Below are 26860 nucleotides of genomic sequence, written 5' to 3'. Positions count from 1 at the left end.
TGATTTGATCTGTTTCTTCATGTACTCCCAAAAGATTAAGGAAAGGAGAGCGACTCTTGTCTCTTCCCACTCAGCTCTTTTCTACGGGTTTCCTAAAAGAAGTACTGACCTTGGACTCACTGTCATTGCAACCACAAAAACAGGTAAAATAAGAAGAGTTTCCTAGAGACCATCTCAATTCCCTTGAAAACACTTTTGTTTATCCCAAATGTTCTCATTGCTCTAAGGTATTTTCCACTTTCTGCACGATGTTCCCCTTTCTCATGTCAAGTGCTCAGAAGCTCAGCCAAAAAGCAGGAAACCCACAAATCCTTCATGCCAGCCACAAGAACAATCCCAAAGCAGTTAATTAATATCAATAAGTTGCCCTTTTTACCTATACTTTATTGGAGGTGAGGTCTGCCCCCACACTCCTGGCTTTCTGGAAGAGCCTAAAAACTTGGCTGTGCCGCTTAGCCTATGGTCCCGACAGCAATCTGCTAAATTGGGAGTGGCTGACCTGGTAGAGAAGATTCTTATTCCCAGGGTGCCGATCATCTTTTTGACTTTTAACTTTTCCATTCAACATTTCTAATTTTAATTGTTTTAGCATCTTTTAAAAATTATCTTGTAAGCCATCGATGAGATGGGTAGCATATGAATTTGATAATACGTTGTTTACTTATTAGATTTATGTTCTGACCCCCTCCTCCGTCCAGTAACGAAAGCCGAGACACGCTTAATGAGAATGTCCTTTAATAACAAGACCAGAATCTTGGTGGCTGAAAGCTAAGTAAACAAACAGATAAGGACCTTGGCCGCAAGGCCTACAAACCTTGGCAGCAATCCAGCCTGCCAAGTTAGTTTCTCTTTAGTCAAAGCGTTGACTTACGCAAGAAGGGTGTGGCACAAGCAGTCTTTTATATAGTCTGGAGAGGAGCCTAATGACCATCAGCTGAGCGTAATTACCTCCTGTAATTACAGAGTTGTTCTTGCCGCCGAGTAGCTCTTCGATGGCGTGCATCCCGGAACAACTCACTGTTGGTTTCTGGATCATTCTCCCTTGTCCCCTCAGGCGCCACCTGGTGGCCAACCAGTCTCTCTGTGCTCTACTTGGAGTCGGAACCCTGCACAGGGTCCTCCACATCCTCCAGTGCCGACTCATAGGGCCCCTCGCTGTCGGAGCTCCAACGGCTCCTGCTGGGCCACAACAGATTTATATGCTGCCTAATTCTCTTTCCAAAGTGACTCTGGAATTAATAATGGATTTATATAAAAATTTTAAACAGTGAATCTGTAACAAGGACATTAAATTTCTCTTTCAGGTGTTTATTCTATAGTCTATTACCAATGTTTAACAAAAAAGCATGGAAGTAAAAACTATTTGCATACTGAAATTCTTTCAGTAACAAAGGCAAGCTTTCATAGCATTTTAAAAGATGTGTGATTGCAGAAAAGTAGATATTTCTCGTTCATGTATGTATGTATGTATGTATGTATATATGTATGTATGTATGTATGTATGTATGTATGTATGTATGTATGTATGTATTGAAAGAAATGTCCTTCTGGGTTCAGCTCCAAGTGGGGAAGAAGACACTGGAGACATGGAGGCTGCTTGGAAAGATGGTTTATTGTTGGACAGGGCCACATGGCTTGAGCCCTGACCAGAAAAGGTGATCACATGCTTCAATGTTGGTGAAGAAGAAGGGCTGAAGGAGGGGCTTTCTAGGCTTTTTATACCCTGTTTAGTCCCACCTCTCTGTTTCCTGTTCCTGTGTAAGAAATGTATTCTGATTGGTTGTCAGACTCCCATGGTGCCATGCAGGGGGCTACTCTCTAGGCTGTGATGAGTCCTCAGATGCCTTGTGGTCAGTTGAGTATATTATCATGCCTTTCTGTAGCTGCTGGTGAAGTCTTTATTATGTAAAGTGGGCTAGCCTGGCCATCTCAATGGCCCATTAACTGGGGATGGGCAGAAAGCTACAGGCAACTATTCTGTCTTTTAAAACATGTTTCTTTCTTTTCACATCCAGAGAAATATTCTGCCTTTTCAATATTTCCTAGGATATTTTATTTTTCTGGGAGAGGGCTGGATAATATCTTCCCACATATGTATATATGTATGTATGTATCAGGGGTGGGTTGCTGCCAGCAATACTGCGGTTCACAACCCCTGAGCAATGTGCGGGCATGCACACTGTTCAATGCAAATTGTTCTTCGTGCATATGGAGAACAATTTACAGTGAACTGTGCATGTGCAGTCACTAAAATCAAAAATGGCAATGGCCAAGTGGCAGCAAGGGAACCGGTTCTGGGGTGTGGCAGGCCTGGGTCACTGCCGGTTCTGTGACCCAGGGCTGAATTTCACTACCGGTTTGGCCAAACTGGGCCGAACCTGCAGCAATCCACCTCTGATATGTATGTATGCATGTATACAGTGGTGGTATTCTACTGGTTCGGACCGGATCGCCTGAACTGGTAGCGGAAATTGCAGGTGGCCCAGCCACTTGCCCCCAGCTCCACAGCATCCCATTTAGGCTCTTTTTTTCATCAAACGTGCATGCGCGGAAATCTGTGCACATGCACAGAGATGGTGGGTGTGAGTGAAGTGAGCACGATCGCAAGTGAATCCTATCCCTGTACGTATGTATGAATGTACAAGAATTATATGGCGATCTATCTCATATAATAATTCTAGGTGGTTCACAACCATATAATGAAAGGGTTAACAGGAAACAATTTCATGTATACTTTCAGAAATAAAAAGGCTATAACTGAAGAAGCCTGGAGGAGGGTTCCCCCCCCCCTTTTTAAATCTCAGGTTCCATAAACCTCCTGGTTCGTAAGAGTTTGAATTGAGGAAAAATCCCCTTAATTTAGGATTTAGCGCTGGCAGAGCCTAATCATAGAGAAAAGGAGGAGAAAATTGATTTTAAAAAGTGTGATGGCAAGCATTCAACCCTCTCCTGAAAGCATCTTACAACACAAGCCTACTAAGAACAGAAAGTCTGCTGAGCAAGAATACCTTTTATCTCTAGTTTGTGGGCCAAGACAGCTGCCAAACACAAATTAATGTGTAATTATTTTTCTTCCCTGAATCATTTTCTTTCATGTGTCATAACATGCAGGATAAATATCACCACACCTTTGACTTTAATTGTGGTAATCTGATCTGTCAACCACAAGAAAGCATTTTCTAATGCTCTCTTTAAAATGGACTTTCAAGTCAAAGCAACAACAGGACCGTGATTGTTCCTTTTTCTTTCTTTCTTTTCTTTTCTTTTCTTTTTTTGAGTCTGGTTTGGAAGGCAATGATGAAAACAAAGCCAAATCTTGGCCCACACAGCAAACAGGCAATGTCTTAAAAGATACAAATGGCTATGTGTTTGACAGGTGACTTAAGGTGATGATGGGATCCCTTTTTTCATTGTTTGGTGACTAATTATTTGCCTGGTAAATGTAAGGCTACCTGGCTTTGTGTTAATACTATAATGGGAAGTAGGCTAAATTGCTTATCTGTTCCAATTGTTTAAACATTTGGAGGAAAAGACACTGAGAGAAGCAGGTGGTTTGATCACTAGAGATCTTTTGTATAAGAGAGATTGTGAAAACAAATAAGATTGTTCTTGGTGGGGCTTTGCCTGTGGTTAATGTAGAGACCTGTCATTTATTTGCTAATGCAGATGTGTGATCAAAAGGCTAGGTTCAAAATGGTGTCTATATGTATGCACATGTGGATTGTGTGTGTGTGTGTGTGTGTGTGTGTGTGTTTTCAACGTTAAAATTGCCCTAGTTCTGTCACAACTGCCAACTTAATCTCAAGATAAAGCCATTTTGTGGAAAGCTGGGATGAACACGAGGCAAATACTTTGTGTTTTTCTTGGCAGATTCATTAAGGCTTTATTTTTTGCATAAACCTATTTGATTTAAATTAAGTTGAACATGAATTCTTATCCAGATCTTACTGCTGCTTAATGATATACAGAAAATGAAGAGTGGAACAATTATTTGTCTCACAATTTTTTTAAAATTTGAAATGTGTATAACAATATCCTTTGATATCATTAAGTATGTTTTACTTGTAATGGTTTTGGTGTCATTTTCTAAACATAGGTTCTGCTGTCCCAGTCATGTTGAAATAAGTCTGATCAGAACAGCTTGACTAGAAACCAAGATTTAAAATATGGTTTCAAAGGTAGTGTTCAACCAAACTAGGTATTTAATGTGGGAGAAGAAATATATTGCATGCGTGTTCATTGATAAGATACACCTAACATCTTATGTTAGGTTCAATGCCAAATGAACCTATTTGAGCAGAGCAGTTGTGCAAAACTATTATCAAAACTATTAATTCATTAATTACTTTAATAAGATAGGATCTTGAACCTTGCATTGTTTTCATATCAGGGAGGCAGAAGAATAGGGTTTTGGTTGGTCTTCACTGTGTACAATGATCACTCTTGTAAGTTTATTCCTATTAAATGGATTTCCAAAGTAAAAAAATAATTCTTGCATATTTAAATAAATTCATGTGTCTAATAAGTTCATGTGTCCATTTACCATCTAAAAGCACTGAATTCATATACCAATTTAGAATGCAAATCTAAAAATGGAGCAAGTTATACTTATAACAGTATATGAAGCCATGCTTGGCTTCATTTTCACATCCCAGTAGTAGCTTTAGAATGGAGTTGGATGATTTACAATGAAGACAGAAATATAGCTATCAAAATGTATTATATTACATACAGGTATATGCAATATACTGGTTGACATGCATATAATTCTGGAATTAACAGCCTTGAGTATCTCCATATATGCAAAATCCAAGTTTATAATTTTAAAAATAAATAGCATGGTAAAATAAACACTTTTCTCCCAATTCCATCTTCATGTTGTATTATGACTTTACCCCTCTGCTGTTTAATATTTGGTCATGCTAAGAATCCTTTACTGAAGATTGAATAATGAGGTTTATGCAGAAGGAGGAAGAAGCTACATCTATTACTAAACTGACTATGGTTGTGTAAAGCTTTTTGATCTATCAATGATATTAAAAATTTGCTAATAGTATCTTCTACATTCAGTAAAACACATACTTTTGACATGGCTTGGATCAAAATATTATCATTCTATAGAACTATAGAATTGTATTTCATTTAACCTCTCTAGAGATTAATTGCAATTAGCTTTCTGATATTTAAGCTTTTCTTTAAAGTCTTGTATTTCAGTTTGAGCCTTAGACCTGGGAGATCCACTGTTCAAATGCTATTTGTTTCTACCTTTAAATATAATACAAACACAACTCTCAAGAGTCTCTCTTACAAGTAAAATTCACCATAAGCAGAATACAAAATGGGAAAGAATGTCTTTACTTTTGGGATCCAAGTGATACTGGTTTAGCAGTGCTTTTAGCGGTTTAGGTTTAAGTCTTCTCCAACTGGGTGCACACTTGATGTTTTATTCTTGATCTAGCCATTCTCACTGTCTATACTATGCAAAAGAACAAGTATTAAAAGCAGGCTGATCATTGGGATTGTTGTTGCATTTGCTCAAATCAGGTTCCCAAATCTTTTCCAAATTAAAAACTTATGTAATTTTATATCACCACCATTAAACACAACTTATCAACTCCTTTGCTTCCTATTATTACCTTTTTATATTGTTTGGTTTTAACTCTCTGCAGTGGGTGCAGAGTGGTTGTAGAAATTGTAGGTCTGACTTGATTGACTATGTTTCAGGTCAAACCTGGATAATGCATGAAAGGGAAATCATTGAAGTGCTGGTACTGCATTTAGATGCTCAATTGTAAGAGAAGGAATTTGGTTACAAAGTTTAGTCTACATGCTCTGGGACTGTTAAATATACAATCACTCTGATTATTGTTTTGTTTATTTTATTTTCTGTTCTGTAGAGCAACAGTCTGATGGCATATCTTAAATTCATTTTTCAATATTGCACATTTTATTTGGCCATTTGCATCCCATATTGCACCTTGAAACCTCCACTAAGTTATTCATGTCAGCAAATTTCAAAGGCTGACTTGAGCAAAGCGTACCTTCAAAACTGCTTCATGTAGCATAGTAAACTCTTTGCTTATAAGAAGAAAGCAAAGTGTTTACATTGCTCTTCTGTTAACTTCTTCTGCAACATAAGCCAAGAGAGAATTTCAACAAATTGGAACCCCTGCAGCATGAACTGACCAATTCCCTTAGGAAGTGCTGCAGTTCCTACTCACACAAAATCATCCTATTTACAAGCACTTTGTCCAGGGACTTTTAAAAAAAAAAAAAGGATGAAATGAACTGAGGAGAAACAAATTGCTTTACTGAGTTGAGGAGAGAGAAATTGCTTTGTTGAAGTGGGTCACACAGAACAGAACAGAATAGAACAGAATAGAATTCTTTATTGGCCAAGAGTGATTGGACACACAAGGAATTTGTCTTTGTTGCATATGCTCTCAGTGTACATACATTGACGATACATTAGTCAAGAATCATAAGGTACAACACTTAATGATAGTCATAGGGTACAAATAGGCAATCAGGAAACAATCAAAATCTATATAAATCGTAAAAATACAAGGAACAAAGTTACAGTCCTACGGTCATAAGTGGGAGGAGATGGGTGATAGGAATGATGAGAAGACTAATGATGCACCTTTGCATCATCAGAGTAAAGCCTCTATAGCACTGATGCCTTCATCAGTCCAGATTTAATCCTGTTTACTCCAAATTTCTCTGCAATTGTAGAGCAACCATTTTCTGAGCAAAGGGAAGGTTAGCAACATAACAGCTGTTGTCCAGAATCACTGGATCAGAAGCCAGGCCTCCTGAGGAAAGTGTGCACCAATACCTCCTTCAACACTGAAGATGTCACCCTTTCTCTCAATGAAGCCAACATTATAGCATGTGCCAAACTACAGATCACTTCCTTGACTGCCTTAATAACCCAAGAGAGAACTGGATCCAATGTACAGGGGGTTGAACCAGTGGTGTGATTCAAGTTTTTTTGCTACTGGTTCTGTGGGCATGGCTCTGTGGACATAGCTTGGTGGGCGTGGCAGAGGAAGGATACTGTAAAATTCCATTCCCTCCCCACTTCAGGGATGGGGTATAGCAAGATCCCCATTTCCTCCCAATCAGCTGGGACTCAGAAAATAGATGGGGGTGGGCCAAGTCAGAAGTGGTATTTACTGGTTCTCTGAACTACTCAAAATTTCCACTACTGGTTCTCCAGACCTGGTCAGATCCTGTTGAATACCACCTCTGGGCTGAACTAAGCTTTGTCATGTCCTTGGGAGTAACTGACTCACACCAAAAGAATGAGCCCAAGACACTTTATCCAGACCTGCCTAGAGCCCAACTCCAAGACATGAGTGATTTTATAAAAGTGTAATACACTATATGCATAGTATAAATTTTTCTCAGTATGTTTTCCAGCAGAAGAATCCATGACTCACCTTTTCTGCCCTCTGTATAGTGTCTTGGTCGAGTTGATTCCCTTAAGAAACCAGGAATGCTGGTTAACAGGAATCTGACATTTTTGAAGTAAACAAACACATTTTCTCACACAAAATTAAAGAATGTTCTGTGTATGAGATAAGTGAAAGAAATCATAAACAGCAAAATCTATTGCTAAACAATCCCCAGGCAGGAAATTGTACTTGCAGCTTAAAATTACTATAAGTACAAGATTCATGCTGACATTTTGGGCTGATATTATTTATCACATTGTCTTATTTGATATGTGTAAATAAGCTATAATTAAGTTGTAGCGCATTAGTTGGCATTTTTTCTGTAAATATGTTTTATTTTCCATTTCATTTCGTACAGTCACATATATACTGTGCATAACCGGGGCCATATAACATTAAGCAATAAACACAGCCATCCCTCTTGTCAACAATACCCCCCAAAATACAAACCCAATATACCACTTCGACCCTCCATACACCCTTTCTTTCGCCCCCCTCCAACTTTCCTTCTTCCCTCCAACATTCCCCTCTACCCTACTTCCCCTCCCCCTCTATCACTCCTCTCTCCCAATACACTCCCTCCCTTCCTTCTCGCCCTCCCTCCAATCCTCTCTCCCACCCTCTCTACCCCTCTTTCTTCTTTCCCTCTACTCCTCCCTTCGGTGTATTTCTACTATCTATCAATATATTCAGCTTGTCCTATTTTTATACTAGAATTAAAGAGCAACAGTATACAAGTGCAATCGTGTTACTTTAAAATCTAGCACATACTATATTTCCCCCCTCCCCCCTAAGACCCCACCTCCCTTCCCCCCCCGACTTCCCAGAGCCCGTACACGTTGTAGCTTTTTAAAAAAACAACGCAGCCTAAAATATATTTAAACAAAGGAGATTGAAAAAAGAAAGAAAGAAAGTCAAAAAGATCTCTACGTTGAACTCAGCTTCTTGCTGTTACACAAACTTTAAGCAGTTTAACTTATTCCTAATCTTAAGCATAGGCTATCTGGAATTTCTTAGTCCCATATTTGTTTTGTGTATAGTCAATCCATTTTTTCCAGTCTCGTTTATATCTCTCATTTGAGTGGTCTTTAAGATATGCCGATATTTTAGTTATCTTGGCTAGGTTTGTAACTTTCAATGTCCATTCTTGAGTTGTAGGCACGTCTTCCTTCTTCCAGTATTGCGCCACCAACAGTCTTGCTGCCGTTATTAGGTGCAGAACCAAATTGGTCTCTACCGCTGTAAAGTCAGTACATATACCTAGTAAAAATAACTGAGGAGTGAATTTTATCCTTCTTTTAAAGATATTTTGCATGATCCACCACATTTTTATCCAAAATGCCTTAACCTTTCGACAAGTCCACCATATATGAAAATATGAAGCATCGAGAGAACCACATCTCCAATGTTTAGGCTGTACATTCAGATACATAGAAGCCAGCTTTTTAGGATCTAAATGCCATCTATAAAACATCTTATAAAAATTTTCTCTCAGGTTTTGTGCTTGTGAAAATTTCACATTTCTTACCCATATTCTTTCCTACGTGTCCAGCATTATTGGTTCTTCAATATTCTGAGCCCACTTTATCATACAATCTTTAACCAATTCCGTTTCCGAATCCATCTGTATTAGTACATTATATATCCTCTTTATATGCATTAAGCTTTGATCTCTTATTTGTTTAAACAAATTATCCTCAACTTTGACAAAACCAGTTTTTTGGTCTATTTTCCACCTGGCCTGTAATTGGCCATACTGGAACCATGTTTGAACTACATTAGTTGGCATTTTTGAATAAGATAAAGATCCTGAGTGAAATAAGCAGAGAGCCTGGTATGCATTTCATTATTTTGTTGTGATTTGTTTGATAGAAGAGAACTATGAAAAGCTTCTTGAATCATTGTAATCCACCACCTGTGGCTGTGTGGCATTATAAGAGGTAAATGCCCATCAAGGAAAGAACCAATAATGGATTTGAGCATGAATGTGTGGTCCAGACCAGTCAATCCAATCCAAGCAAAGAACCATCTTACCATTTATGGAGACTTTGCTTTTACTTGCCTTCTTTTATTTGGATAAATACCAGTTCTCAAGACATGTTCAAGACATGGTCAAATTTGGCTGATAATAACAATTCTTAAAATATTAATTTGCAATCAACCACGTGTTATATTGAATGGCACTCACTTGTGCCTTGGAATATGTTAAGTGAAGTCCCAAAGGTACTTTTCTTTAAGGCAACTGGATTTTCTTGGTTGCGTCCTTGAAAAGATTTCACTTCTCATCCAAAACGCTTCTTCAGTTCAATCAGAAATGAAGAAGCTTCTTGGATAGAAGCTAAAAACTTCCAAGGAAAAAAACAAGAAAGTCCAGTTGCCTTTTGGCAAAGCACCTTTGGGATAATCATGACCTGGATGATTGAGAATGTCCATAGACTTATTAAGTAAAGCTGCTTATCTTGAATCTGCATAAACTTTTCCATAGACTGTTGGATTACCATCTAGCTCTAGCTGGTTGATTTAGCTTATAACCTACACTGCAAGTTTGACCCTTTTGGAAATTCACTTATTTCCTGAGACCTTTGACCAACTAAGACAAGCCATCTGCTGTGTCACAGTATATCTCAGTACAGAGACAGTCCTAATTACTAATAGCAGTATTTTTTTAAAAAAAAACTCATAAAATAAGCATTTAAAATGACGCCGATGCACAATTATTTTCAAGGAAAGTTTAAAAATAGTAGGGAAATAGTCAAACTCAACAATGCTGAAAGGTACTTGATAGATTTAGATAGTAAAAAGCATCTTCACTTGATTTCACTCCTCTGCATATTCCAAAGTTGATGTCATACAACTGTGTCTTCCTCACCCTGAAATTATAATAGTGATAAGGAAGCCCAAAGGCAACACTGTTTTTGAATTTATGAGTTAAAGTATTTTACAAAATACTGAACATGAAACAATTGTGCAATGTTGTACAGCAGGCCTCCCCAACAGGCAACTTTCAAACTAATTAGCATCACAATCCCTATAATTTCTTTGGCCATATTAGTTGTAAATTATAAGACTGTACATATACATAAGACATCAGGAGAGTGCTAGATTAGGAAAATCCAGTTGTAACCAAATTTCAAGTTGTTGGAGACCATCAACTTGAAATCTGTCCAAAACATTTGTTCCTCTCTGTGTTTGGTTCCTAGAAGCTATGTAAATGGTTTCTAAATGACAAATAAATAAGAAACCATAAATTCACTGAGTTTACTAAGTGAAGAGGAGAAAAAGGATATCTCAGAAATAATCAACGTTCTATACCAATGTCCAGTAGCCTTTTATTGAACATTGGCTGTTATTATTTGCTTTACATAGACAGTATCTGTTATACAAAATGATAAAGATGGGATTACTACTGAATGATTCTATACTATTGTAAACCAGTTGTTAAATATATCATAATTGCACAATTGTACCTGCAATTTCCAAGTACACTGGAAAATATGAAAGAGTACCTTGGGTCAATAACATCACTTTATCTTTCTAATGATTAAGTGTTTGCCTTATTTTGTGATGTTGCTGAAAGATCAGTTAAGAACTGTTGCATACCCCATAATCAATTTTTATGGCATATGAGATAAGGAATATGACTCTAGGGATCTACACTAGATTATGTAGACAAACCACTCAAGACTATAATAACTGGTCATGAATTGGAAACTCTGGGTAGTATGTCACCCAGGGCAATGCTGAATTACCAATTTCACCCTGCAGGTTATGTCCAGAATGAACCATATACTGGATATGGGACATCTGATTATGACATTTTCCTCATTTTTAAAGTGTAAGAGGAAAAAGCACATAAACTGGACTTTGCAAAAATTAGGCATTTATGAGATACTTCTGGTTTTGGATTTAATATTATCTCTGCAATTAAGAGGAGCTCCACAATGGGATCTGAGCAGTGCCTGTAATAAAATCAATGTAAACCAAGCAGCACATGTGACATAAATGATATGAGAGAGAGGAGAGGAGAGGAGAGAGAGGGGGGGGAGGAGGGAGAGGGGGAGGGAGGAAGGGAGTGAGGGAGAGAGAGAGAGAGAGGGAGAGAGAGAGAGATTTTAATATATAGGTAGTCCTTCTTTAGCAACCCCCAGTTAGTTACAAAGTAAAACCGCAACTATGATCTTACTTCAGCTTTCCTTTCCTTTGCGAACTTGCGAAGGTCATAACTATGAGGACTGGTTGCAAAGTTACTCTTACAATAATGTTGTTACTGAGCTAAAGGAAGCAGTCACTAAATAAGTCTACCAGTACTAAAGAAAATTATCAATTCCTAATTTATGGAGCCTTCTGCCAACCTAGCTGTTCAAAGGCATGTAAAAAATGCAAATAGAAAAATATGACCACCTTTAGTGGGAAGGTAACTGGGTTCCATGCATCTTCGGCATTTAATCATGACCACATGACCATGGAAATGTCTTCGGACAGCGCTGGCTCTTTGGCTTTGACTAGCACATATGTGCGAGGGGAACCTTTATCTTTACCTTAATTTATGAAGCATGATGCTTTGCTTAATTTCCAATTTTAATTTCCATTCTCATTTTTATTATCTTGATTTTGCATTTGATTTTTTGGCACTAAAGGAAAAACCCAGGTTTTGCCAGGTGACATTTGTTTTGGCAAAGTACAGAAATAAATATTTGCAACTTTATTGTATGATAATTTATATTGACAGACAATGTGGTCCATTCAGCTTTACACTTATGGACCTGTGAAATGAAGCAGTCATGGACATGAAGTATTTGAGTTCTAAGTTATAAAAACATTTCAGTAAAGCTTTCTGGAAAATCCTGTAAATGAGCTGAAGACAGTTGCTGAGGTAATAAAAAAAACCAATGTGATATTCAGTCTATTGCAAGTAATCCCATCAATTATTCAAGGAATTTAAAATAACTGAGTTTTACTATATCTTATTGGCAGTTGGAACAATATTACTAAGAGAATAAGACACAGAGAAAGCAAGATGCTTTTCATCATCAATGAACAATTTGTAAAATATTCCCTCAATTGAAAAAGAACTAGTGCTGAGCACATATAACAGGAAAATGACTCCATTTTCTTTTTCTTTCTTTTTTTTTAAATAGGAACCAAGGTAAAAATTGGGCAATCAAATTTCAGTCTGAAAAACAAAAAGCTGAGCAAACTCCAATGTGACCAATTCCTCAAATAAAATATAAAAATGATTTATTTTATTTTTTTTGCATTAGTGGATCAAAACAGGACTCTCCCGTGAATTCTCTACAGTCCAAATCTAGGCTGCCTGGACTGCAAAATCACACCTTTTATGAGAAAACAGGATTGTTCGATAGTTCCAAGGTAGATTTGTCCTCACAGATTTTCAGAATTCACGTTTATGGTTATAGTTTTCTCTCAGTTTCACATTTATATGTCCTTAGTGTTGTAGCCTCGTAAGTCCTCGGACTTACGAATGACAGCTCGGCGGCAGCCAGGCGCGTCTTAGCCAATCAGACGGGCCTGCCGGTTGCCGGGCTGTCATACGCGAGTCCATTGGCTAAACTATCTGACAGCCGAGTATAAAAGGCTGTCAGACAAAGGAGAGGTGCCGGTCTACTCACAGTTGATGTTCGTTACGTTCTTGCTCAAATAAACGGTTCAAGGTTACCTCAGACGCCTCCTCGTCATTTCTACCGCCGATCTAACACTTATTTCATGCCACAATTGTAGCAGCGCAAATATTAAACTGTATTTAAAATGAGGCATAAATCCTTTGAATTCCTTCTATTCCTATTATAAGCAGAGCTAGCATGCTAATGGATTGTCTGTCTGTAAACTGGAGGTAGGGGCTGGGATTGGGTCTCTAAAATTTTATGACAGGGAAGAGTAATACTTTGCCTCAGGCCAGGCTGAAGAGTAATACTTTCAGACACTTTAAGCAGGCGCCATGAATTGTGTAAGTTCTGATCTACTGGCTTATGGCCTACTTCTTATGATAGAGATACCAGATGGCTTGGCTTGGTCAAACTGAAGGGAAAAATGTGGCTAAAAGAAGCACAAAAGATGCCCTGAAGATTTTTGGAAAAGGTAACCAAGGGTTCTGATTGACTTGAGGTCAGGGAGAGGGGTATATAGACAATCGAAAGGGAGGATAAATGTGGGAAAATTGGGGACAAAGCAGGACACACTAACTATTTAACTTTCTTGGCATCCATGACAAAAATTACATTGAAAAATGCATAACAAAAAGTACAACAGGCCCAGCATGGGTACTTTACAGTGTGTGAAGTACTTCTGGCAGTTGTAAAATGCTGTGCCATCCACCCCGAATGATGTGATTGTAGTTCAGGTGCTCAGCACATGATTGGTTACAGCATCCTGTGGTCATGAGACTGCAGCATTCACTTAATGGCCACACTGATTTACTTAACCACTGAAAAATGTCATAAAATTCAGTCTGCGTCACGTATGTGCCTCTACTTAATTAATTGCTGGATTTTAACTTCTAGCATCCCTCCCCATTGGCCATTTTGACCTGTTTAGGGAAATCAGCAACCTCCTTGCAAATGGTAGTCCTCATTTGCTAATGCATGCTTATTTGCTAATGCTAATGCAAGTTTGCAATTTCTAAATGGTTTTCTAATCTAGCAGTCTTACCTTTGAAACCCCACTCACTAATTAGAAGTTTTTTGTTAGTAAACAGGACATAATTCCTTAGAGGTGCATGGAAAATATTTCACAAATCTTAAAGATCTTTGGTGATTGGTTTAGACAAAAACTGGCTTTTTAAATAAAATCAGGGGTTTTTCCTTCTAAAATGGCTAATAAAAATAATTAGAAATTATTTTTCAGGTTTTTTAATGCAGCCTATACAGTGTAAGTATAGGTCAAATCAAATTAAAAAGCCAACAAAATTAATTCATAGGAAGGAAGGAAGGAAGGAGAGAGAGAGAGAGAGAGAGAGAGAAAGAAAGAAAGAAAGAAAGAAAGAAAGAAAGAAAGAAAGAAAGAAAGAAAGAAAGAAAGAAAGAAAGAAAGAATCAGCCCCTCCATTATTCTGGCTTCAGAAAAAGGGGACTCAGATCCTTAGTTGCCTCTGCAACTGTTCTTACAAAGAAGGTTGATTTCTTTGTGAGTGCGGATTTCATCCATCTATTAGCTATCTAGGACTTCAAGGCCACAAAGAACATTTATAATTGCTTCTAAAGCAAATTAGTAACTAATTCAGCTGAAGCAAAAATAGCATTGTGCGATATTTGTCGCCTGTGAAAAACACACAAAAATCTGATTTATGTATTTAGGCCCAACAAAAGTTTCTGAAGTCTTCAAGAGTCCCCACTTGGAGGAATACAATAAGGCGGTTGTTGTGAATCACACTAGCAAGGTCAGTGTGCTCTAGCATGATCCTTTTTGGACCACATTAAAAAAAATGGTGATCCTCATGCCATAGAACCACAAAATACACCTGGGTATCAAGAAACAAAGCTTTAAAGCCACAAAGTGCCATAGCTACTGAAATGTGGTTTGCAGTCTTTTCTTGGCTTCAGCGGGGAAAAAAGACTGCCATGTTTATTTTGGAAGGACTTAATTTACAAATGGCATGAGATTAAAATTGAAACAATAATAGACCTAACTAAAGGAGATGGGGAGGCATTAGTGTCTTTTTCCTTTACAGGTATGGTTGCTTTTTATCCAATTCTGTCTTTTCCCCTAGTATCACCCTTATGTCAGCTACTGCTATACAATATTCTACAGTATACATCATGTTTAAAAATATCATGAACCAATATCTGGAAATATCAGCCAATATCAACAATGTGTATGTATATTGACCCACAGTTTTGTTCCATACAGTATCAACCTTGTGGACTCTCAAGCTTCCTCTTTCTGCAATGTATTCAAGATGGACAGTGATTAATATTTATATATATTTATATGTTAAGAATATCTATATGTTATATATGTGTACACCAGTGACATACAGTGCGGTTTATGGCTGGTGAGGCAAAAAGAAAGAAAGCGGCTTTTGCCCGCCCCGCCGCTATGTCCGACATAGAAGCGTCCCGCTTCTTTTGCCACAAAAGAAAGAAAGCGCCAGCCCACCAGCAGAGGTGGGTAAAGGACCCGCCTCTGCTGGCGGGCTGCCCCGACACAGAGAAAGAAAGCTGGCGGGCTGCCCTCCCTGCCTCTCCTACCCCCTTCCCTCTCTTCTCAAACAAACTCTCTCTCAAATTGAGAGAGAGTTTGTTTGAGTGAAGAAACAAACACACGCACACGCACACACACATACACACACAAATTACTTACAATTACTTACTAATTACATTAATTTTGAATTCCTCCCCCTCCCTCCAACCCACATACCTTTTACAGCTGTTTCACAATCACATAGGATTTCAACTCTGCTCTTGCCTGCAATCATGAAAATGTAAAAATATAAAAAGGAAAAAAGCAAGAGCTGCTGAGATCAGCTGGGTTAGCTGCTGCCAGAGTCCCCAATGGATGACTCTGCTTAACTGTTTAAAAAAAGCCTCTAAAAAAACCCCCCTCTAAAGGAGGAGGCAAAAGAACCACGCGCCTCATCTACATAAGGAATTTTTCGGCTTTTAACCCTTGCTTAACTCTGCTCAAGTGATCATAAAGTCAGACTAAATGAGGCACGTGGTTCTCCTGCCTCCTCCTGTAGAGGGCAATTTTTTGAGGCTTTTTTAAACAGTTAAGCACTAAGCAGAGTCATCCACTGTAACTCTAGCAGCAACTACCTCAGCCTTTTTCCTTTTACATTTTTTTTCTTTTCATGATGACAGTGGTGAGGCTATATGTAATATGTATATGCCTATGTATACACACACACACACACACACACACCTCTTTATGCCTGCTTCTGGCTTTTGGAAAAATATATCCATAATTCAGTTTTTAGTCTGTCAGCTTGAGTGGAATAAGTGAGGATTAGCATGAGCTCAAAGAGCAAGTGTTCTTTGTTATGTCAGTTTGTTGATTAAATGGAATGTCACCATTGATGAATTAGGCTCCACTCTTTCTACTGGTTGACCTAGCAGCTCAGGATTGCAGAAACTGAAATATTTACCTTACAAAAACACAGGTTGATCAACAATACACAAAAAAAACAGAGAAGCAGAGAATTCTTCATAGTTGCACATGTCTTTAAGTTATGTGTTCTTTATGGAGGTACTACACAAGTTTAAATAAGACACATCAACTGGGGCATTACTTGTAAGTGATAGAAAATTCACTCATAGTCACTCGCTCCTTAGTTTATTCATAAGATTATTAGAACCAGTTCCAGAAACTAAAACTTTAGTAAATATGTATTTAGGACCCCTAAACTGAATGGACAATGATACCCTCTCCCCCCTCCCAATATTTGGATACTTTCATTGGGAAAGATATACAATTTTTTTATTTCTCTATTTGAAAAGCATTTTGGTCTGGTGAACAATTAAGAGTGAACAACTCTTCTAAAACCTCAAATCACTAGTAACTTCCATTATTTATATAATTAGAAGTTTAATGTTCCTCAACCTAAACTAGGGGTGCCAAACTCAAGGCCTGCAGGCTGCATCCAGCCCATGGGGTGCTTAGATCTGGCCCACAGGTCCGGCCTGGAAACAGCAAAGGACCGGCCCACAGTGCCTCTGTCAGTGAAAATGGAGCTCTGGGGGGACCACACGTGCCCTCTATGCCCTGACAGCCTCCTGACAGCCTCCTCTAACAATGAAACCAGGGCATGGAGGGGATGTGCGTGTACCCCCGAGCTCCATTTTTGCTGGCAGAGGGCTATCAAAACAAACTAAAAACAAAAGAAAAGGAGAAATGTTTCCCCTTTTTCATTTGAGCATGCAAGAAGGGACAGGAAAGGAGAAAGAGGAAAAACAAAGAAAAAGATGGAAAGATGGAAGAGACCAAGAAAGGAAAAATAAGGAAAAAGGGGAAGGAAGAAGAAAGGAAAATGAAGAGGGAAGGAAAAATAAGAAGGAAAGAAGGAAGGAAGGAAGGAAGGAAGGAAGGAAGGAAGGACGGAAGGAAGGAAGGAAGGAAGGAAGGAAGGAAGGAAGGAAGGAAGGAAGGAAGGAAGGAAGGAAGGAGATAGATTGTGATGAGAGTAAAGTCCTGCCTTAGCTTGGCTACCCCAGATGACACAAGTGATGTCGAGCAGGTCATGTCCACCCTCAGCCACATGTACCCCCCCCCCGGCCCTCCAGGGTCAAGCACAACTTTGATGCTGCCCTCAATGAAATTGAGTTTGACATCCCTGTCCTAAACCAATCTGTATCAGTTAAACCATGTTGTATATAATTAAAAATACAAAAACAGCTGTGCAGAATCATACTAAAGGCCTATCGACTCAACATTCTTCTCCGATGTTGGCTAAGCTAATGTCTGTGAGAAGTCCCAAAAGACATTGGCACAGGTCATAAACAAAATCAGGATGAACAGACTTTTTTTTACAATTCTCTTGTCTTTTCCATCAGCTTCAGATGTTAGTGCTGTGGTCTTGAGTATTCTATCTCTGCTGAATTCAACCTCCATCACTAGTATTCTTGCTCCAATATATTGTTGAAGTCTGAATTGTAAAATTCTTAGTATTTTCTGTTCAGCATGTGAAATAAATGCAATTGTTTATTATTTTTTTAAGAGCCGTGGTGATGCAGTGGTTAGAATGCAGTACTGCAGGCTAACTTGCTGCTTACTCTAGGAGCTTAATTCTGGCTGGCTCAAGGTTGTCTCAGCCTTCCAACCTTCCAAGGTTAGTAAAATGAGGACCCAGATTGTTAGGGACAATATGCTGATTCTATAAATCATTAAGAGAGGCTGCAAAGTACTATGAAGTTGTATAAAAGTCCAAGTGCTATTGCTAGTATTACTGCTATTTTGTCATTTTATCACCTTTGTTTTTAGAATATAAATTAATCTGTTTACCATACCTACAGTATTTATAAGCCACATGTGTCATCTTAATGGTATCATTTTACAAGATCTTAATCCATTCTGTTGATACTTCAACTTTTACAGTTTTGTTGTTAGTGTCCCAAAGGTGCTTTTTGAAGAGGTAACTGGACTTTTTTTTTCTTTGAAAATGTTTTGCTTCTCATCCATTCAGCTCTGTGATATTTTCTAGGGACAATTTAGCTTCACTTTTCAGAAGTGCTCTAGCTTAGTGATCAAACTTCTCAATATGCCATTGATTTGAGGATGCTTTTTTGTAAGTTCTGATTATTTGTGCTATCTCTTCTTTACATCTTCTTTCTGTAGAAGAGCTGTTCCTTCTGTCTTTCGTCATATACAACTCTGGTCAAAGTTTTCAAATCTTTGCTGCTGTCTAATGATTGTCCACAGTTTTGCAAACCATACATAATATCTCCAGACTGTCCACATTCTTCAATATTGCCTCCCTTTCTCGCTCTTCATTTTATGTGTTGTAGCTCTCAGAGTTATAATTTCCTTTCCAGGTTCATTTCATCTTTTGCTAGGTAATTTCCATACATTTAGTTACCATTAAAAATTATGAAGATTACAGATTCAGGATATCTGGGAAGCATGAGATTTATTTAACGAGAGATTTATTAATGAATAATTTAATACTAAGGTTCTGACAAAGGCTGAGGTCATGCTAGTCACAAGTTGTTCCTACATTTTGCTCCAATTACCTTTGAATTGAATCACACACAATGACAGTACAATTTGTGCATACTGAATGTTTGCCATACATTTAAGTTGACCTTTTCAATCACAGATGCTTATATTATTACTATATTATATTATATTATTATAATATTAATGTTACATTACATTATATGAATAGACACCAAAGACAAATTCCTTGTGTAGCCAATCACACTTGGCTAGTAAAGAATTCTATTCTATTCTATTCTATTCTATTTATATCACTTCTTTTGAGCCCAGATAAAAACTTCCTCCCTAAATATTCTACAAAATGTTATACAAAATCTGTGTATACAGATAGAGGAACCAGCAATTTCATTGTAGAATTTCAAATATAGTTGTGCCCAGAACCTTAAAACAGAGAAGAAATAGATCTGAATTATTTATTCAGCTTAATTCTAGACAGAGCAAGTTTTAGACATGCAAAGAAGGAATATTTTTGGAAGAAGCGGGATGAGGGAAAGAATTCAATATTAAGAGACTGTATGTAAATATATATGCATGCATGTTAAAAACAGGTCTGGGGAAATTCAGTCAGCTGAAGTTTAATGTGTGTGTGCATGCATGTTTAGGTGTGTGTTTTAATTTCTGCATGCTTGCATATATGGTAATTTTTTGTTCTCAGTGCTGATAGTTATATTACATACATGTAATAGAAGAAAACTGTCCTTAATAGATACCCCAATAAGTTTATCAGTCCACATTAAAATTATTGTATTCTAACATCATTGAAACTGGACAGTTCTTCTGGTGTGTTTTTTCTGAATATAGAAAATAAGGACAGAAAAACAATAAACTAATATAGTATAAGCTTGAGAATATAAGTAGCTAGCCAACCAAATCACAATTAACCAGCAAATTGAGGCTGCCATATGGCTAACATGTTCTAATACACCATTAACAACCTGCAGTACTCTAAGACATCTTACACCCAATTTCTGGTCAAGAGCTGCTTTTATTGAATGTAAAAATATCTGGTTACACAATTAAAGTAACTAAGAGAAAAAAGAAAACCTATAAATAATAAACCCTGCTTTAAGATAATACTGTAAATAATGTGCAGTGCTTTTTATATGTGCAGTCCCTTTTTTATATGATTTCAAAAGTGTCACAGCACCTGGATCTCATTACCCAGTTTACCCAGCATGTGCCTAAGCCAAAACATGATTGCTCAATTCCTACCACACTGGTCAAGTATGCCATTCAGATTTGATCAAATTATTCAAGCATTTGGACGGTAAGTCCCATTTTGTCTCTTCAAAGCAGAGATAGATTGCTACCAGTTCGCACCGGTTTGGGTGAACCGGTAGTGGTATTTTGGCCGTGGTCACAGAACCGGAAGAGACCCAGGCCAGCCAACCCCCTGAACTGGTTCCCCAGTCGCCGCTGCCATTGCTGGCATGATTTTTAGTAATTTTTTTCAAGTTCTGTGCATGCAAAGCGCATGTGAAGGGACATGAAGCAAACCGGCAGCAATGTTGGCAGCAACCCATCCCTGCTTCAAAGATATCAAAAATTAGTTTCCTCCTTCTTCCTACTGGTGAGGCAGAGCTTTTTGTTTCCACATCTCTGTAACTGTCTGACCCAAAAATCCAAGCAAGACACATAGGATTATTTCCAAGCAGTTTCCTTTACTGTTCCTCATCCACAGCCAGAAATCTTGCCAAACTAAAGCAACTTCTCACATAGTTAAAGCTATACTCTGAGAATTGCTAGGGAGGAGCCGACTTAATTCTCTTTATCCCAACCAAACCATCTAAACTTCGCTGTCTCTTGGTCCTCTGGAATTTTTCCCTCCTGGGAATCCAGACTACATTCCACCACAATGACTTCCTTTCAGTAGGGAAAGAAAGGAATGGAAAAAAGCTGCCCATGGATATCCCAGGTCCAGGTTTTCTGACCTTGGAAAAAAAAATAGGTCATCATTCCACCTCTTCTCCCTGAACAATTTCTAATTGTTGATAGTACCAAAACCATGTTTAGTTGGAAGTCTGGACACCTATTTACACACATATAAATACAGAACATGACATCTGGGTGTGTGGGTGGAGCCTCAAGCCACAGCCGCTACTGGTTTGCCTGAACTGGGGCGAACCGGCAGAATGCCACCTCTGATAATGATGTAAATAAATATATACCCCTTTCAATGGATATTAATAATAAACATACATCTGCTTAAGTAATATACAATATTGAACTAAAGGATGATGTTATCTAGTTAGGGTAATGAAACATCTGCAAGAAAACAAGCAAACTCAGAGAGCACCAAAGATACCCCCCACACACACATGAAGTAGAGGATGGTGCATCCCATACGTTAGGAAATCTTTTAGTCTGCATTTTAAACAAATTGGTCTTTGTGTTTGTCAAATAAATTACATGAAGTAAATGATATAGTCTTTCAGATTATTCACTCCTTTGAATTTTGAAATGAGGCAATTTGGCTTCAATCCATCCTAAAATGAATATTTAAATGTGCACTGTACTTAGAATAATATGCATACACAAAGCTGCATTTAACTGAGCCTGTAAATACTACTTTTCTTTCCTTTTTAATTTAAAAATGCACAGATGAATGCAGAAACAGGAAAGCACCAATTTGGGAATTACCTGTGTTTATGATACTCCGGTCATCTGACCACTCCAAGTTCAATGGCACTCATGGTGGAGTTCACTTCCTCCTTTACATTTCTAGGATCATCAAGATTTTTACTATGAAATTAGAATTGCTTTCATATTTACTCCAACATTAAGAGCAAGTAGTCAAATGTGTATCTTAATATAATTTTTATTAAAGATGGGAAAATGGAATATTTTTTTCCAGATATGCAAACATTAATAGAAAGCAGCAAATGTAAAAAAAATAATCCTAAAATGGTTGGGAATAAGAGTGGGCTTATGCCTACTTTGTAACATGGAAGTTTGAAGTATGTCAAGAAAAGCAACAATAAATACAATTCATTGGAAATGGGATATTTAAGAAGAATGTGTAGCACAATAAAGATATGGACAGAAGAGTAGATATTAAATGAATGCAAATCTGAGTGATCAGAATCATAGAGAGAGAAAATAAATGTTGATTGAATTGCAAAAGACATATATATGACCAAAGAATGAAAGGGTTAAGAAGAAGATAAATTGGAGAAAGCTGAATTTGACTAGAGCTAGTGAGATCCTCAAAAAGATAGATTGAACAATTTTAAATAACAAAAGGCATATATTAAGAACTATAGGGTCATTATTTTAGCATTATTTGCTAGCAAAATTTTGCATAATTGAAAGCTATTGAGAAATATAGCAAATAATGTTGATATAAATTACTTTAAGTATGTTTCTTTTTCTTATCTCATGACTATTATTTCTTGGGCTTACTATTTCATATTCCTTTTTTGTACTCTGCATAGTGTTATTTACATTGAAAGAGAACCGCAGGATGAATATGTATGCCACCCCAAGATGTAAGAAGCTGCAATTAATTTCCTTTCCTATTAATTATAGAGAAAAATTACATGTCAGGCAAGAATACAGCGGATTAGATGTACTCCCGAAATGGTTCTTTGACAAAATTCACTTGAAGAGAACTTTTAGTTCTTAGGCAATATGTAATCATCAGATAATTGAGATCCCTGAACTTCATTGAGAAAGTTCATATATAAAAGTGCCGACACTAATGACTATATTAGTAAGAAGAAATCATTTTCAAGGAGTTTCTTCTAAATTGAGAAACAAGTTCTTTTTCTAAAGTATATAAATGTCCAGATATATGATGTTTGCTTGTTGATTTGATACACTGACTTTCTACTGACATATTTATAGGGTTATCAAAACTGACATCCTGGAAAACATTTAAAATATAAATTCTTTACAGCTGGGATGGAAGAGAATTATGGTAGTTTTAGTCTTACTACTTTGGGAGGACAATTATTTGGGAAAGATTTTAACAAATACTATCAGTTACTTAGTAGATTTTCAGGCTCATCAGCTAGGCCAGACCAGGAAATCAACATCAGGAAAAGGTTAAAGCTACATTTATTGAGAATGGCCATAATAACAGAATCTTGCAGTTCTGATTGTGTTGTACCCTCTCTCCCTTCTTAAATTCTTATGAATTAGAGAGGTGTCCATCTGAGCCTTTTCTGCTGTTTCTCTCTGTGATGATTTAATACAAATAAAGGCAGAAAGCAATGAGCTTGAACCAGAGGCTTGTCTTTACTCAGCAGCAGCCATCTTACAACTACTTCCTGCCTGCAGATCACATGACTAGAAATGTTAACTTTCCTAACATGCATAAAGAACTGGGCATAAGAATTGAACTTAATATATAACTTAAAACATACACATCATTACACTCTCCATTGTGGTCTTAAATGTTTTTTTTAACGTAATTTATTTGTCAAATTTAGATACCACCTACCCCATTCACAGAGTGACTCCCTTTTCCCCTCATAGCTTGGTAGTGACATACAGTATTTAGATCATATTTTCCTTACTCTCTGTCCAGAGAAAGCTTGTCTTGATGTAGCTCCTTCCTCTGTGGCTCATTCTATATATGCTCAAACTGAGATCAGTTCTTGGTATATCCTTCTACTGTTGGATGCTACCCTTATAAAATGTGTCCCTCTATGCAGTACACTGTAAAAGCAGGAAAACCAAGAAATGTATTTCTGCTCACTAAGAAACTGTTTTCCTGTTTTCCCTCAAAGGAAGTTCCTCAATATATACGTTTAATTCCACTAAAATGTCCTCAGCTTTATGCCAGAGGAAATGGACAATTGGATATGAAAAGAAGTTGGCTCTCTGCACTGAAGAAAACTGAATGCAATTTTCCAGCCAACAAAATTATTTCCTTAAAAGTTGTTGAACTATGCATTTTCTCTTGAGAGAAATTAAGGACAAAAATAGTTAAGGAATGTTGAGACATTTGGGAACAGTTTGACTTGCTTTTATTGGTTTTACTGCCACATTCATTCAACATCTACAACAGCCGGCATCTAAACTTACTTAGCACAGGCTAAGCACATCCGTTCAGAAGTGAGAACACAGAACATTGGCTCTATCCTTACAGGCTGAGAATTCCTTATAGCAGAACCTTTTATATAAAAGTAAACTATGAACTGAGAAATTGGCCTGACTGAGGCCATCTTGGAGGCTTCAGTGTTGCCACAATGGTGATGAGGGATAGAGAAAGGGGACTAGAGATCGTTGGGATTTTGTAGCCAGAACAAAATAGTTTCCCCTGGGAACCAAGAACATTCCCCCAGGTGGCTAAAGAGAGGAGGAGTGAAGTTTCCAAGCAACTAGATAGTACCCTGATTGGATCATGTGACTGATTGTTTGGGAAAGGGGAGAAAGCTTTACTTTTAATTAGGTGAAAACCACAGGAACCTTTAGAGTCAGTTTTCACCAGTCCGTGTCAATCTGATATATCCAATAAAGTTGTTCTTTAAGGAATCTACCTGCCTCACAATTCTGTTTGCTATGGGTATATTACTTGGAAACTTGACATTAACCTAGCCTTGCTCAGATTGAAAGTCATTCCCAGTTTTCATATAATTACAGCCTTAGGAAAATAAATGGGATGGGAGTGTCTATGTAGTTTATCTGTTTTTTATTCCTAGAATGTAACAAGCTTTGCATGCGCTCTTATAAAGGACCAATTTTTCACACTGACCCATCCACTGTCACCATTCCATTTCAAGGTGGAATATTATTTTTTCAAGAGTGTGTCATGTATTTGTGGTTCATAATAGTTAAAATAGAACTAAAATAGTCCTTTGATTAATGAGCAGGCAATGTTTCTCCCACTTGTTCTGCTCTAAGTCTACTGCTAAGTCTACTGCTATTGCTATTGCTCTTTTAATTTCAGATAATGACAATTTCTTTATTTAATATTCACAAATAGGTATTCTTGGATTGTACAATGTATCACCTCAGAGACTGCATACTTTAGGCAACATACTTTGGATTTAAGGTTTATCAGTGAATTATATAGCAATTTGGGCAAATGTCAGCAATTTTCAAATGATAATAGTCTGTGGATTCACCACATTTATATTGATATTGTACAGAGAGAAAATGTAAAACTGCACTGTTAAAGCATTTCTGAAAACAGCAAAAACAAGAAAAATGGCAAAAACCAGATCCTAGCTTTAGCAGATACTTGCACAAACCATTTATGCTGGCAGGAAAACATGTTTCAGAAAATGGTGTCAACTCATGCAATGATGGGGATTTTTATTTTTCAAATATTTGGAACCTAAAGAATTCTCACAATAATTTAACACGCACTTGGAACTTTTTTCCACTTTGATCATTTTTAGGTTCAAGTAGTGATGTCATTGGGAGCAAAGTAAAAATAGAATAATAGGAATCCTCTATTGGACAAAATCCAAAACATTGTTTCTAATATATAGTATAGGACTACTACAGCCATTTTTATGAAACAATGTTTATACAGGAAATTGACAGAAAAATTACCAGTGATTTTCTGGTAAGCATAAGAGTCACACACTCCTCCCCTCACCCCCTCAGTATTTCCTTGCAATGCAGAGTCAGTTTGTGCTTTTGCTATTTTTTCCCCCAGATCTTCCAAGAGTTGATTCATTGGTTGTGACAGAAATTGACTAACTGGCTTGACATCTGAGACTGACATCGGAGACTGAGAGGAAGTGACTGATTCAAAGTCATCCAGCTGGCTTTCATGTCTAAGGCAGGACCAGAACTCACAGGCTCTTGGTTTCTAGCCTGGTGCTTTAACCACTACACCAAACTGATTCTTTTATAAGAGGGATACACTCATGTAATGTATAAAAAGGACTTTGTGCCCAAGATTTAGAATTTCATGCAGTGGTTGTGATTAATTCTTAATTTCTGGTACGCCAAACAATAACTTATTTTTATATTAATTTATTTTAAAAGGTATCATGTTTTACAATTCCAGTGGATTCTTCAAATGTCACTATCTTATATCACAGCATGCATTAGAACTTAGAAAAAGTGCTGCAGTAAAATTAATCAAAGCTCATATGTTTCATACGAGATAAATTCTATTTTGGCTAAACATAATAATGTATCAGCCTACTTATAGAGGTTTGCTCAATAACATCAGTGATAAAGGGCTATTGTGCTCATGTCCTATCTCTAGCCTTATGATAGATTTCTGAGAGGCCACTGTAAAAAGAGAAAGTTGGACAAGCTAGGCTTACTGTCTGATCAGCAGGCTTTTGTTTAATTTTGTTTCTTCATCAGAAAGAGAGAATAGAACTAAAGCTGGTCTTCTCTGACTTCTGAAGTCATGGGGATTTTGGGAAACTTCATCATCCTCTGATCCAAAGCATCAAGGATTTAACAATCAGCAGTCTGATTGTCATTGATGTACTGCTTAATGCAAAAATGTGCCTCCAGAAATTTTCATCTTTTATTCATTATTCTATACATTATTACCCTCTTATGCACATAGATGCCTTGAACATGCATTGAAAATATAACCTGTTTGTCAAAAATAAAAAATAAGTATTTAATCTCCTATTTAATCCTACATTAAATCCTCCTCAGTATTGGTTTAGAAAGTTGAATCCTGCCTCAGAAAAACTAATATTAATGAATGGTAGCTCTTTTCCTTTTTTTTAAAAAAAAAATTATTCTTTTTACGGAAAAAATAAACTAGGGGTTTTTTTTTAAAAAAAAAGAGTAACACACAATGC

This window comes from Thamnophis sirtalis, unplaced genomic scaffold (genome assembly GCF_051295495.1).
Source record: "Thamnophis sirtalis isolate CommonGarterSnake01/CBP01778 unplaced genomic scaffold, rThaSir2_p1.2 scaffold_3, whole genome shotgun sequence".
NCBI classification, from domain to species: Eukaryota; Metazoa; Chordata; class Lepidosauria; order Squamata; family Natricidae; genus Thamnophis; species Thamnophis sirtalis.
Note: the sequence above shows the minus strand (reverse complement) of the source record.